The sequence below is a fragment of the Poecile atricapillus genome, chromosome 4 (genome assembly GCF_030490865.1).
Source record: "Poecile atricapillus isolate bPoeAtr1 chromosome 4, bPoeAtr1.hap1, whole genome shotgun sequence".
Taxonomy (NCBI): domain Eukaryota; kingdom Metazoa; phylum Chordata; class Aves; order Passeriformes; family Paridae; genus Poecile; species Poecile atricapillus.
The window spans coordinates 35,963,532-35,976,941 of record NC_081252.1 but is presented as its reverse complement, the minus strand read 5'-3'; the positions used below and the strand labels follow the sequence as shown (position 1 = coordinate 35,976,941).

General features: G+C 37.0%; 1 protein-coding gene across 8 annotated transcripts in view; it reads right to left on the bottom strand.

Annotated features, from left to right (window-relative positions):
• RAPGEF2 (Rap guanine nucleotide exchange factor 2) overlaps positions 1–13,410 on the bottom strand; it is a 183,096-nt gene that overhangs the window by 55,083 nt on the left and 114,603 nt on the right. The window lies entirely within an intron of this gene.

Below are 13,410 nucleotides of genomic sequence, written 5' to 3'. Positions count from 1 at the left end.
TTGGATTAGTTACACAGCAGTTTCACAAGTGGAAGTGGGGGATGCTAAAAAGCAGGGGTAAAAATGATGGCACTCGAACCTAGATTTTATTTTCAGCTTTAAAGCACCACTCAGGATTGAAAACCACAACAGAAAAGTAAAGTCTAGTCCAGAGCTGAAAACATACACCCTGGGCATGTCTCAAATGGTTAAAGCAAAGACCTGTGAAATGCCTACAGTTCCAAGTGCTGAAGCCTCCCCATCAGTAGGCTGCTCTTACACCAGACCCTGTGTTGGTGGTGTGTTGGTGTACTGATCACAGTACACTTCATAATTACAGTGTTCTAGCCACTCTAACAAAGTTTAGTGAAGTTTTTCAAACATTCATGAAGTGATAGCTCAGTTTTGAACCAAAGTCATTCAATCTGAACTACTGCACTTCTCTACTGAACTGCATCACTGAATTTTACTGCACTGACCTAACTTAAAACAGTAAAAGAAAAGTTAATTGATTCTAGAATAAAAAAAATAAAGGGCTACTCAGGTGTTTGTTTTTTTTTATTTCTTTAAAGATGAGATATGAAAGATGGATATACAAAGTATCTCAGAACTCCCCACCTTCCAAGTGTAGGAAAAAAAAACCAGTTGGCATCACTGTGCAAAAAGACACTGTCAATACAAGAGATGAGCAGTAGGAAGAGATGTGAAATCACACACTTGAAAACAAAAACTAACAACCTGGGAAATTCCCTGTCAGAAATGACTGTGAAAAAGTTTCCATATATCAGCTGATTGGAAGGTGACTGAATTGCTCAGGTGATGCAGCAGAAGGAGAACCCAGTATGATCACAGCATGCATCCTCCAGAAATACAGTTCTGGGCTCTCCTCCACGACCCCAGCAGAGACCTTATTTGGAAATGTTGCACACATTCCCAACTGTGTGTTTTAAATAAAGATGGCTTAAAGCCATACACATACAGAGAGTCAGAAAAAAACTACCAGGATTATGAGAAGACGAAAAACTAATACTTGACAAAGTGCAGGAAGAGCAAAGCTTTTTCAGCCCACATTGAGAGAATGATCACTATGCAGAAATAGAAAAGAGGAAAAAGAAATATCTCCAGTAAAAGGCAATGCAGGTGTAAAGCCTAATGAGCAGGAAGCTGAAAGAAAGCTGCTATCTAATGAACCACAGAGATTCTCCAAACCAGACTCCACAGGAGCTGTGGTAGAGAAGGCTTTCAAACTGAAGCGAGGCAAAGTTTTGAGTGTGCGGCACAAGTGTGTAATGGCAGTGACCCAGAAAATCCTTTCCAGATCCATGTCACTCATCCAAGCAGAAAAATCTGAAGTGAGCCTGTTGTTTTATATACTTATTGTTCAGAAGCAGACTAGGAAGGAAGAAAAAAATGGAGGAAGAAAAAAGACAAAGCTCAACACGACTAACATAAAAACATTTTAGTTTTTCTTATTGGTAGCTTCTTAGCAAACACCTAAGTACTCTGTACACTTCCACAGAAAAATTTTTTCAAGATAAAAGTATTTAGGGAGCTCCTATGCACAGATGCAAAAACTGAGCCTGGTGTCTATAAAATACCATATTAATTGAAAGAAATTTGATGAAAATTTAAAGAGAGATATAACTATTCACAAGCAATTAAATGGAAATTTTGTTTGAAGTCTGACGGCTGCAGCCATGTCAATGCCACCCTTGGAGTTTTAAGTAAAGGATTATCTTTGCTTTAGAGTATCAAGGAACCGTTGAAGAGAAAAGTGGGTGGAAGTTTCCACTATTTTTCCTTGTTTAACAATGAAAGTTGCACACTTCTGCTTCACCTCAAACAAAGAAAAGAACACAAAGAATTGCAATATTACAAATAACACACAAGGGGACATCAAAGCCCTTGCTAAGCCTTGTTTTTTCCAAATATTCTGATTATAGCATTTTCTAATATAAAGCAAAAATGTATATTCCCATAATCACTAGTCTTAGCTTGCTAATTGCACAATACTGAGAATTTTAAAAAAATGTTATAAAATTTTTTTAGAAGTTGGACAACTACAAGGCAATTAATTTTGATTGAAAATGGGGATGATGCTATTTTCAATGGTGAATTTCAAAAGAAAGATTGCTTAAAACTTAAAAGTCTGTAGATAATACTTCTGAGACCAATGCAAAGAGTAAAAAGGTTTCATATTTTCAAATAGTAGGGGTAGTCTTCCCATTTTTCTGGCTAATGAAGAATTAGTACAATAACAAGATAAAATATTTTTTAATGGCAAGCATTTCCCTTTAGACATGACTGATGTTGCAAAATCTTCAAATAGTATGATTTTACCATATCTGTAATTTTTTAATACTATACTAACATGACTGCTAGTCAAACAGCTTTATTACTTACTCTATGAGTTTTGCAAATGCAAATATATTCATGCCATGGCAGTACAACAGTGGTGAATGTTGCTGTAACACCCCAAGTTTTGCTTGCTACTTTATTTTACACTTTTCCTCAGATGGTAGTCAAAGAAAATTAATGAAAATATTTTAGAGCAAGAGTCCAATTTCTATGAACTACTACAACTATTTACTACTTTGGGCAAAAGACTTACTAGTGTGTGCTCACTGTGATCATAGGAAGGGAAAAAGTAAAGAATTATTTTTCTTCCTTTCATCAAGGAGCCTTCAGGAAGTGCTAAGATGTTCTCTCAGTTCTGGAGCACAATGCAGCAATAACCGTGCAAAGCCATTTAAAATTATTTACACACAGCAACACAGAAACATCTTTTATAGTAATAATGTCTCCAAGAAAATTTGAAACAACCTGAAGAGCTTTTCTTTGTAGTCCAAGTCACATTTACTCAAAACTGTAGTATCTAACACTAAATTTCATTAGCCTCCCATCTTGTGGTTTTTTTAATTGCCTGATTTTCACGAATGTCCACAACTACATTACAACAATGTCCCATAAGGAGCCTTTTATAAGCAAGGTTGCTTTAGAGTAAGCAGATATTGTCAATTGAAGCAGCAAGTTATTCTGCTTAAAATGCTGACATTCACACGTGGCTTTCAGAAATTCCTCTATTTGTGTCTGTGCAGGTGTGCACACAGAGTTTAAATCATCCCGTATGGTCCTGCCTTGCATCAACAGCATCCTAAAAACACAACCCGTGTAACAACTTACATATTCTACTGACATCATCAAGTATTTCAGTGCTGTTTATTTAGGAAGAGATTTTTACATCACAGATTGCCAAGCTGCAGAAAAATAAGCAGTACAGAACGCAGGTTGAAATACCAAGACCAGTAAGTGCAGCCCATTCTACAAACACAATCAATTGACATACATCTTTCTTCTCCCATCTATCAGAAGTTAAACTCTGGAGTAGTGTGAGCATTTACACGGTCAAGGTGTGTGCATTTACATTAACTACTGCATTAGCTCACCCTGCAAAGACCAGCTAATTTGAGAGCCAAACCAAAAGCTCATTTACAACAGCAGTAAAATGGTAGCAGCTGTTTGCTGTAACACATGGTGCAAGAGATTTAGAAAGTTACTTTCATAAAAGTGGTAGACATTTTAATCATTATTAGATTAAGCAGGTTATCTCTGGATGTCTAACTTAATAAAACCCCAGTGTTCCCAGTTGGAACACTGAACCTCCACTTAAAAAAAAAAAACAAAAAAACAAAAAAAAAACCACCAAAAAAAACCCTCTAAAAATAATCATGCTACTCTAATCCAGGAATTCCTAAGTTTAGTTTTCCCTCGGTACCATCATCACAGAAGGAATACTAATGTACAATACTAATGGAAGTTGCAGGTGTAGGAGTGACATTTAACTGCCTAAACAACCTCTTCCTTCAACAGGAAATAAGTAGATAACTAGATTTTCTTTATCCTACTGCTGACATGCACACCACAGTTTGGGAAACTCCACTTTAGTAACTATTCATTTAGAAAAAGCAGCTGTATTCAGGGACCTTAGAAAATATCTGCTAAATGGAAATTTCTAAAAATCCTTTGTTCTGAAATGCAAGAAGTCTCTAATCTTCTCACAAGACACAAAAAACACCACCCCAAAAACAAAATAAAATAAAAAAACCCAACCAAAATTAACAAAAAAACAAAACAACAGCAACAGAACACCAAAAACAAGCAAACAAAAAAAAAACCAACAACTCCAACAACAGTATTATAAACTGTTAAGAGCCTACTGATTTGAAAATGAGCAAGATTGAATAGGACAGAAATTTTCAGAGTCAGACCACAGAAGATATTTGCAGAAGTCATACACCAACAGGCAAGAAGTACACCTAGCATACAAACTTCTACAGTGATTAAAAAAAAAACTAACACTGTGCTCATTTTAGTTTGGTTTTCAGTCTGCTCTTAGAGCTGTGAACAACTTCAGTTTTAAAATAAGAGTCTTCTCAGCTGCTTAAAAAAAAAAAAAAAATCCAGTGAACAACCATTTCCAGACACAGAGTTAAATAATTAAGTAGTACATTTTACTAAGGCACCAAAATCCATAAATTCATCCATTTTCCTTTTCCTCCTGGTTCCTTAAAAGTGAGGACAACAGAAAAAAGAATATTCTACATTATTTATGTATATTTAAATAAAAAAAATCCCTCTATATTCAGCTACTTATTCGAAGGTCAAAAAACCTAGCTGAAAATCCACCAGTGATGTAGGTCAAGACTGAAAAGGAGAGTGAGACACGCTAAGTCTAAGATCTGACTCTTTCTTGAGCAACCTAGCAGAGAAAAGAGCTTTTTCCTGCCAAGAATTTGGAGAATACAGGTTCCTTTTTTCCCCAGTTTGTTATCAGAAATACATTAAGATTAGAGGTTAAGCTGTACCTTGATTGGTGAAACAGCACAAGCAAAGAGTGCTTGTTTTGAAGAGCCTTTATTTAGCTCCTTACATATAAGGAAAAAAAACAACCCCCCCAGAAAAAGAACCCCAAACCTAACCAAACAAAAGAAACCCAAAACCAACTGAACAAAAAATCCAAAACCAGACAAACCAAAAACCCAAACCAACAAATAAACAAACCAAAAAATCAAACAAACAAACAAACGACCCACCAAAAAACGCCTCAACAAATGAAGAGGACAAAGAACTTGGGCTAAAATGAGAACAGGGAAGATGGTTCAGCAAAACTGGGATATAGCTAGTTCAGAAGTAATTCCGAAAATTCAGTTTAAATGTCACAAAATCTAGAATGGTTTTTTTTTTGTTTGTTTTTTTAAACCATGACCAAATACATTCAAGTACAATGTCCTTCATCATCCCACCTTCAAGCCATCAATCCCAGTACCAATAGCAAATGCACGGCCCAGTTCTGCACCCATGTTGTGTTTTTCAGGCTTTCCCATGCTCTTTCAAATCATCCTGCATTAGACCTTCCTGACATTCATGCAACTCCTACAGCATTTGGCAGGCTGGCAGGCACGCAGCAGCAGATAGGCATTTAGGAAACAATGCTATGGATGAAGGCCTAAGAGCACAGCCCAGCTCCCATTCTTCTGGCTCTGCAGGAAGAACAGCAGCACGGAACAGTACGAGCCTATTTCTAACAATAAAACAAGCCAACATGACTACACACACAAAGGGAGACCCACAAAACAGAATGTCATTTTTATGAAATCATTCTTCAGAGGAGGAATAAAAGAAGAAAGCTTTAAACCAATTCTTCTTACTTGCAAGGTCACTGTTTAGAGTCAAGCTATAAACTAATAAATCCTTCCTAGTCTGTTTGTCCAAATGACCCAGCACACAGCACCTCTGCTTGCAAGCGACAGGCTGCAGTCAGCTAAAATGAGGCAATACTTACAGACTGAGTGAAAGAAATCCCAGGCTGAGGTATTTGACCACCGGGTTATTGTCTGGGTTTGCAGCACGGATCCTGGCTGTCCCCTGTGCCTCTGGAGATCAGGTAACTGCAGTTACCAAGAGGATGCACTACTGTCACTGAATGTTGGCATATGGTCACCAGCCAAGCCTGGGACAGTTGAAGTAAGTCATCTACAGGTAGAAAGCTACAAGGGCGACATGGAGCTACATTTTATGCCTGCCATGGCATTTGTTAGCTTATGAACAGATCCTAAATGCACATACAATGTAATACTTTGCTCTTCTCCACATTCTAACTCACAAGCCTACTTTTCCTCTATTTTGAATAGCAACTGGCTCTTGATCCATATTGGGAAGTTGGAACTGAAAGAGAAGGCTGGTGTTAAACCAGTTTGCATATAGCCAGTCCAAAGGAGAATTGTCCTCTCCATCTCCATGCAGGAGCTGGAAATGCCATTGAGGTATACATACATTTGAGTGTAGAGTCACAACCGTTTTCATATTCAAAGCAAAATCTTTTTGGCATTTTGTCAAATGGTTCAGAGCTTTCTGCTGTTTACACAAGTCACTAAACTGGAATTGAGAAGAAGACATGTAAGGAAAATCAGAAAAGCCATTTGAATTAAAGGAAAGGCAGTCACGCTCCATACACCACAAAGGATAGGAACTATTGAAATTGCAGCAGATCAAATTATTTGATGCCTTTTTAAGGCATTCCAGACAGGCTCTGGAAGGAACATGATGTTACTGGAGACATCAACTTGACTGCCTACAACTCAGGACTTGGGAAAGGCTAGAAAACTACTCAGTCCAAACTGTCAGGTTTAGCAAGCTACTTCCCATTTAGGAAAACCCTTTTTCACTTTTCATGAAAATGGAACTAAATATGCCAGGATTTTCTGTTCCAACACCTGCAACAGAGACCAGTGATCACAAAAGGACGGATGGCCTAATTTTCAGCTTTTTTGAGCAGCTTGAGGTTGAGACCAGGCATAGAATGACAGTTTAGCTGAACACCATGAAGCTGGTTCATGGCAGCAAGCTTCATATTTGCAGTGAAAGCAACACAAAAATACAAATACAGCCTTTTGCCCAAAGGGCCGACATTCTTGCTAACAGAATTTATAGAATCTCGCAGTCTAGTAACCAAGTCCAGCTCCACAAGAGTAAAATACAAACAACATACACACAACATTTCCTATCTTCCAGTTATTACACCAAGTGTTGCGAACCTTCATCTTTCCTGAGCAACAATTAAATCAAATAAATTAAGGCAATAGCTCATCTCCATCCCTACACCTCAGACTTACTAGGGACCAAGCAGCAGTACTGCTTGTGTCAGGTAGTATTATAATGTAAAGCTGTTTTCCTTCAACATCACCCACACAACAGCAATGCAATCTGTTGTCCTTCATCTGTCCTTCTAGAATCCTCATACAAAACAGGGGGTTTGGAAGGAATGATAAACACTCCAATAAATTTTAGCTTCTGGGCACAGGATCAGCTTTCACAAGTAACCCACTGAGCAGAGACCCCTTCAGCACAGTTTATTCTTCTCTTGGTTCTCAGCTGAATCATCACCATCTCAAAATGAGCAGCAAAAAGACTACTGGCAAGCTGACAGAATTGGAATAACCACCAACCATCCAATTCTGGGATACCATATGAGTGCCAGCGACATTTCTGTAACAGATTGATGGGTTAAGCATGCAGAGGTTAGAAGCCTAAAAACACTGCAGAACTGCTGGAGTCATGCCACACTTCTCTAGCACTACAGCTACCACATTCTTAAATACAATACTGAGAATGAAGTGTGGTGGGTACAAGGTTCTTTGGTCAAGGGTAAGTCTCAATACATTAATATTTCATGTTTCTCAAATCCTTAACATTCACTATATTTCTCAAACACTGGAAACACTGATTCAGTATTACAGTCACTTGCACAAGTCCTGAAATACCCTATCAAGTGTTTTTTTTCCTCTTTCTAGTAGTATTACTTCTATTAATTTCAAATTTTAGAAAAAGCTACCAAGAATGCATCAGTAATAGTAAATTAAAAGAATTAGTAGTCTGGGCATATATGTGCTGTTGCAATTAATGTATCAAAAGTAGAAATCAGAATTTAATAAAATAACCCTAAGATCCTGAAAATCTTGTCTCTATTTCAGTCAAGCAAAAATCACACCACTGTGCATTCACTGAGGGAGCAGTAAAATTAGCTCAGTTTTTCAAACATCAAGGATTCTGTTAAGGGCTAATTTGTAGCAATTTAAAGCCTAGAATACAACAAGGAAAAAAAATAGGCAAGACAATTGAAGAAAAACAAACTTCAAATAAGTTAAAAAAATTATACTTTAGTTTCCAGCACCAACATCATGATCTCAGAGTTCTTATGGTCTGAACACAGCCCCTAAATGTTTATGCAATTCTAGTTTAGAATTTAGAAATCATAGTTCCTAATGTTCATATTCTGAAATCATTCCTGTTATCTCTTGATATTTCATTGATTTTGCAGACAGCCTGTAAACTTATCAAGTACAAAAGCATTTTACAGATAAGCTTCAGGTCATGTTAGCAGCAGAATAAGAACACGAGACACCTCCCCTCACTTTTGCTGCTGGAGTAGTACCAGCAACAATCACGACTGCAGGAAAAAGCAGCACATCTCACAGCATTTTCTAATCCTCTTATAAGCTACATGTTTCTTTACATATCACTGAGATCCCCTGCCTTTGATAACTAAAAATGAAATTTCCCAAAAAACTAACTTACTTCCTCTCACTGGAACATTTTTACTGTTTTGGTTGCTAAACTGTTGAGTTTACGTCACTTGGAAATGAAGTACCAGCATTAAGCATCACTGATTAAAACCCTTGAGCCAGTATTCAGCAAGGGACTGCAATTATTTTGCAGGTGGAATAATGAACTTGAGATACTGAGGCACAGGATTTCCTTCATTTCCTTAGTGCTTGGCTTCTAGTCACAATGAATCTCATGCTGCTCATTGTGCATACTGTGAATTCCATACTTAACTTATTTTTAACTTAGGCTACTTAACACAACACATTATCTTTGCTTTTTAGAGTTTCTCTTCTTCCTATACCTTTATTAACTCATAGAATCAAGAGCAAGTCAACACTATGTTAAGGAATTTAGAATTTTTTTATTTCTTTTGATGTGGGGGATTTTTGGTTGCTCAGATAGTTTTTGGTTTTTTATAATTGTTTGGTATCAGCAGCTCTCAATTTCCGCTAGATTTTCAGCACGTCTGATGATCAGGCAGGAGTGTCAACAACTCAGTAATAATAGATAGCTTTAGTCTCTCAGTCTCAAAATAGCATTTTGGAAGAAGCTGACTTTCCTTTTCAGGTTCACATCTGCATTGTGACTATAAATGCCACATTCCAGTATTCACCATCAAAAACCACTCTGCAAACACTCCAACAGCACCACTACCTTTGGCCACTTTAGAATATAAACCAGAGCCATAATACTGAATATATTGTGAGGCCTGAAACTCTTACTTCATAAACTTGCAAAAAATGCCCAACTGTGCAATCTTCTACATCAACTATCCATGCTGACATGAAAAAATTTTAGCTACTTCATTATATATTGATGGTAGCCTTTCTGGTTTTGTGGGGCTTTTTTTAGTTTTTGGTTTTTTTGTTTTTCTCTCTTCTCTACTCACTTTGAAATATGCTGTGCAATCCCCAGGCTTTGAAACTATAACAGAAAGATAGCAGGACATCTTCTATGTGCCAAGGATGTTCTCACTGCCATCTCTACAGGTCACTAAATGCATTCATGGCCATTCTTATGAAGTGACCCAAATTTTGCCATTTATAAGCTTTTGGGGAAATCTGCAGCTAAATGCTGTCCTGCAGAACAGGAATTTAGCCAGAGTCTACCACAGATCTCTGGCAGGATGCCAGGCAAGTCACTTAAAATCAACCTTTCATATGATCATCAGGTTGTGAGTGCCTGAACTGGGCCAATACAGAAAACTCAAGTTACAAAATCCATCTTTTGAATGCTTATTTAGACCCTCCTATGCTGTGGAATGACCATCTTAAGCTCTCAAAATTCTGCCCTTATGTTTTGCTGAAGACTTGCTTCAGCAGATCTACCTGAAAAATTAAGATAATGCCACCCCCGCAATACCTTAATTAATTGCCTGAACACTGTCATTACAAGCATCTTGAAAAGCCACGGAAGAGAATAATATTTATGCTTTTCTCTTCTGAGTAAGACTCGAATAGTACACCATAAACATAACCTGGCCTTTTGAGCAATGAAGCTAGCCCAAAACATCAAACAGCTGCTCATTACAAAGCTATCCATCTTGAGATAAATCTTGCAGAAGATATACAGTCATGCAATTAAGGACTCTGTCATAATGCACTTATAAAGAGGTGAAACACTATTTCTAATCGCACGAAAAATCCACAATCCCTTTATTGGTTTCCATAGATGAAATTTTTTTTCCAAATATACAAATTAAAAGGAAAGGAATAATCAGAAGGGGCCAAACCAGAAATCTGGTTTCAATAAGTGCTAAAAATAAAGGTGCCTAACAACAAAACAAAACAAGGTGATATGTATCATGTCCAGAGCAATGTAATTCCATCAAGATGAACAAAATCATAACCATCAGCAGCTGCAGCAGTAAACAGGTCACTCCTAGTTAGACAGACCTTTTTCATACATCTATTTTATCCCCAGATGTGTATATACAAATGAGCAAAAGCTTAGCAGCTGTAGCCATCTGATAGCAACACCACATCTCTTCTCCAAGGCTTATTAGTGCTGTGTGATGCTCACTCAAAGTACAAATAACTGTATCCCGTTACATTTACTATATGAGTTAAGAAAAAACACTGATGATCTCTTCCAGTAACAGAAATTTTTTTCTAGTATAGTTCTAGATTTCTTAGGAAAGCATGCCAACAGGCACCCTTACTACACATCAAACTAAAATAACCATATTTGAACAACCCCCGTTCAAGACTTTTCCTCAAAATATCACTCATTTCCTTCTCTTTCCTGGGAGGGAGGGGACCCCTAGCACATGGCTACAAATCTTTGTGAATTAAAATATGGTAAGAACAACCCAAAAATTTAACTTACTGCTTCCAATATTTTTTAGTAACTCAAGACAGGTCGAGCACATCAAAGACGGTAGCACCCATGATCACTAAAGAAGTGCCAGTGAAACTTGTCCTTTTTTAGCAGACTATTTCAATTACACCTGAAGTAGAAATACACTTTCTTACAGGTTGTCCATAAGTCACTCCAATGTATTGTGCAACTCATAAGATGTTAATGATGACACAGTCATATAAGAACTATGCATCTCAAGTCCCCTTTTTACAAGTCATTATACCTGTCAATTCTTTCATTTTGTTTTTTCAGAGTAAAGTTCCTGCAAACAGCAGATACAAAGGAAAAAGAGAAATGAGATTGAAAGCTAACACCTTACAAGGCCCAAGCCTACAATGGGAACCTTCTAGACCTTCATGTGATTTTTTCCACATAATAAACCAGGTATAAGATGCAATGTGTGAAGCTTTTCAAGAGACAGTTGGAACATCCACGAAGCAATGTTTTTTGAAACACTATCCATCCTCCTAAAATTTAAGGTTAGGAAAATTATAATGACAGCCCTACAAAGCTGATTGAGAGGACTCTTATAACCAGCAAGGACACAGCCAAATACAATGAACCTACTGAAGATGCCCCATCCCTGGAAGTGTTCAAGGCCAGGCTGGATGGGGCTCTGATCAACCCAGTCTAGGAGAAGGTGTCCCTGTCCATGCTAGAGGGGCTGGGAGAAGATGGACTTTAAGGACTCTTCCAACCCAAACCATTCTAAGATCCCTTTAATTACACAAAATCTGGTAAAGTACATCAAATACAAGAACTAAGCTGACGTATTTTTGCAACAATCCTGGTTTCATTTTTCTGCCATCTTTCACCCAGAGCATAATTTTACTCCCTGTTAAACAGATGACAGTAGTTGTGTATCAAGGAACATCACCTTCAGATATGTGCTTGTAGCTTCAATCTACTTCACCTTCTTCTTCAACTGCTTCAATCTCTTCCAATTTATGAAATATGAGGCATGTAAGACCAATGCACTTGATTGATGCTGCTGACCTTATTTTCTATACTAAAAAAATCTAGGAAACACAAGATTTTACTCTTCCACTCTCCATTTTCACCATGATTAAGACAATGACCAGTTTGCATACCATTTTCACAGAACAGTAGATTTAAACCATATCCCTCATTCCCTAACTAAACTAGTGGGAAATTAAGGTTTAACAGCATTAAGCAAATTAATTCGCAGAAATTTGTGAAACTTTGCACAGGAGATTTTTGTATTCAGTTCCAGATTGGAATTGAATTTTGCATTCTGTTCCAGCAAATCAAGCTGTGAGATTCTGGGTGGGGATGTCACAGAAGTAATTAAGTCTCTCTCCTTGAAATAAGTTCAAGTCAGATATCAATAAAATATTTAGAATTCTGGGAACATACTAACATAAAAATAACTCATTACCAGAAATGATTAATTCAAGAAGTTTTCCTCTTAGGCTAAGTAACATAAAGTCTTATGCCTTGGAACTCCAAGCTTCCCCTCGCTCTATGAAAAATTTAAATCTTTCAGTCTTACCTTCCAAGGAAAATAATGTCTACCTGGTGAACAGGCATGAAAGTTTCATTGTCAAAGCCGTGGTTTTTGCTGAGCTAGTCTGTGTCATAACAGTTCAGTTTTCAAGTTCTATATAGGTCTTTAAACTATGTCTTTTTTCATGCAAAATCTACAATTGCATGTCAGACAGTATGATTTCTTTCTCTTGCATGTATGTGGACATTTATAAAGTCCTTTTTGACCTTTTCCCATTCCTACATTTTAGCCCAGTCTCCATTTTGGACAGTGAAATTGATTTCTGTGATTTAAATAACTCAAAGTTATACAATTAGAATATGACAGAGTTTATAAGGTAGAGTTTCTAAAAAGCTTATTTATTTTTTACCCTTTATCTATAAGCACTTATTTAATGTCAGTTAAACTTGTGCTATCAGAGTAAATCTAGAACTTTTCATTGACGTTCTCTGGAGAGTAGAAAGAGCAGGAAAACCCAATACATAGGCAGCTTCTTCATTTTATTCCTATTTGCAAATTCAAAGTATCCTATTCTATTTCAGCTTCTTCAGTGCTTGAGTTTCAGGAGGAAAGAAGGTGGGTTTTGTTTGCGTTTTTTTTTAGATTAAGTTCTAAATATTTCACGAACACCAAACGGTTTGGTTACATCAATGCCCTTATACTTAGAATGTAATTAACAAGGAAAAGGAACAAAAGTCTACAATAAGAAACTGTGATATGTTGCTCCATGTGTAAGAAAAAAAAATCATTGGACACATTTTAAAACATTTCAAGATTACTTGCTGTATTTCTACACAATCAACACTTAATTCCTGCAAAAAAAAAAAAAAAAATGTTCTTCCTTCAAAAAGTTCCTGCTATCACCTCTTCCCAGTATTTACAGTTCCTTAACTGTATGT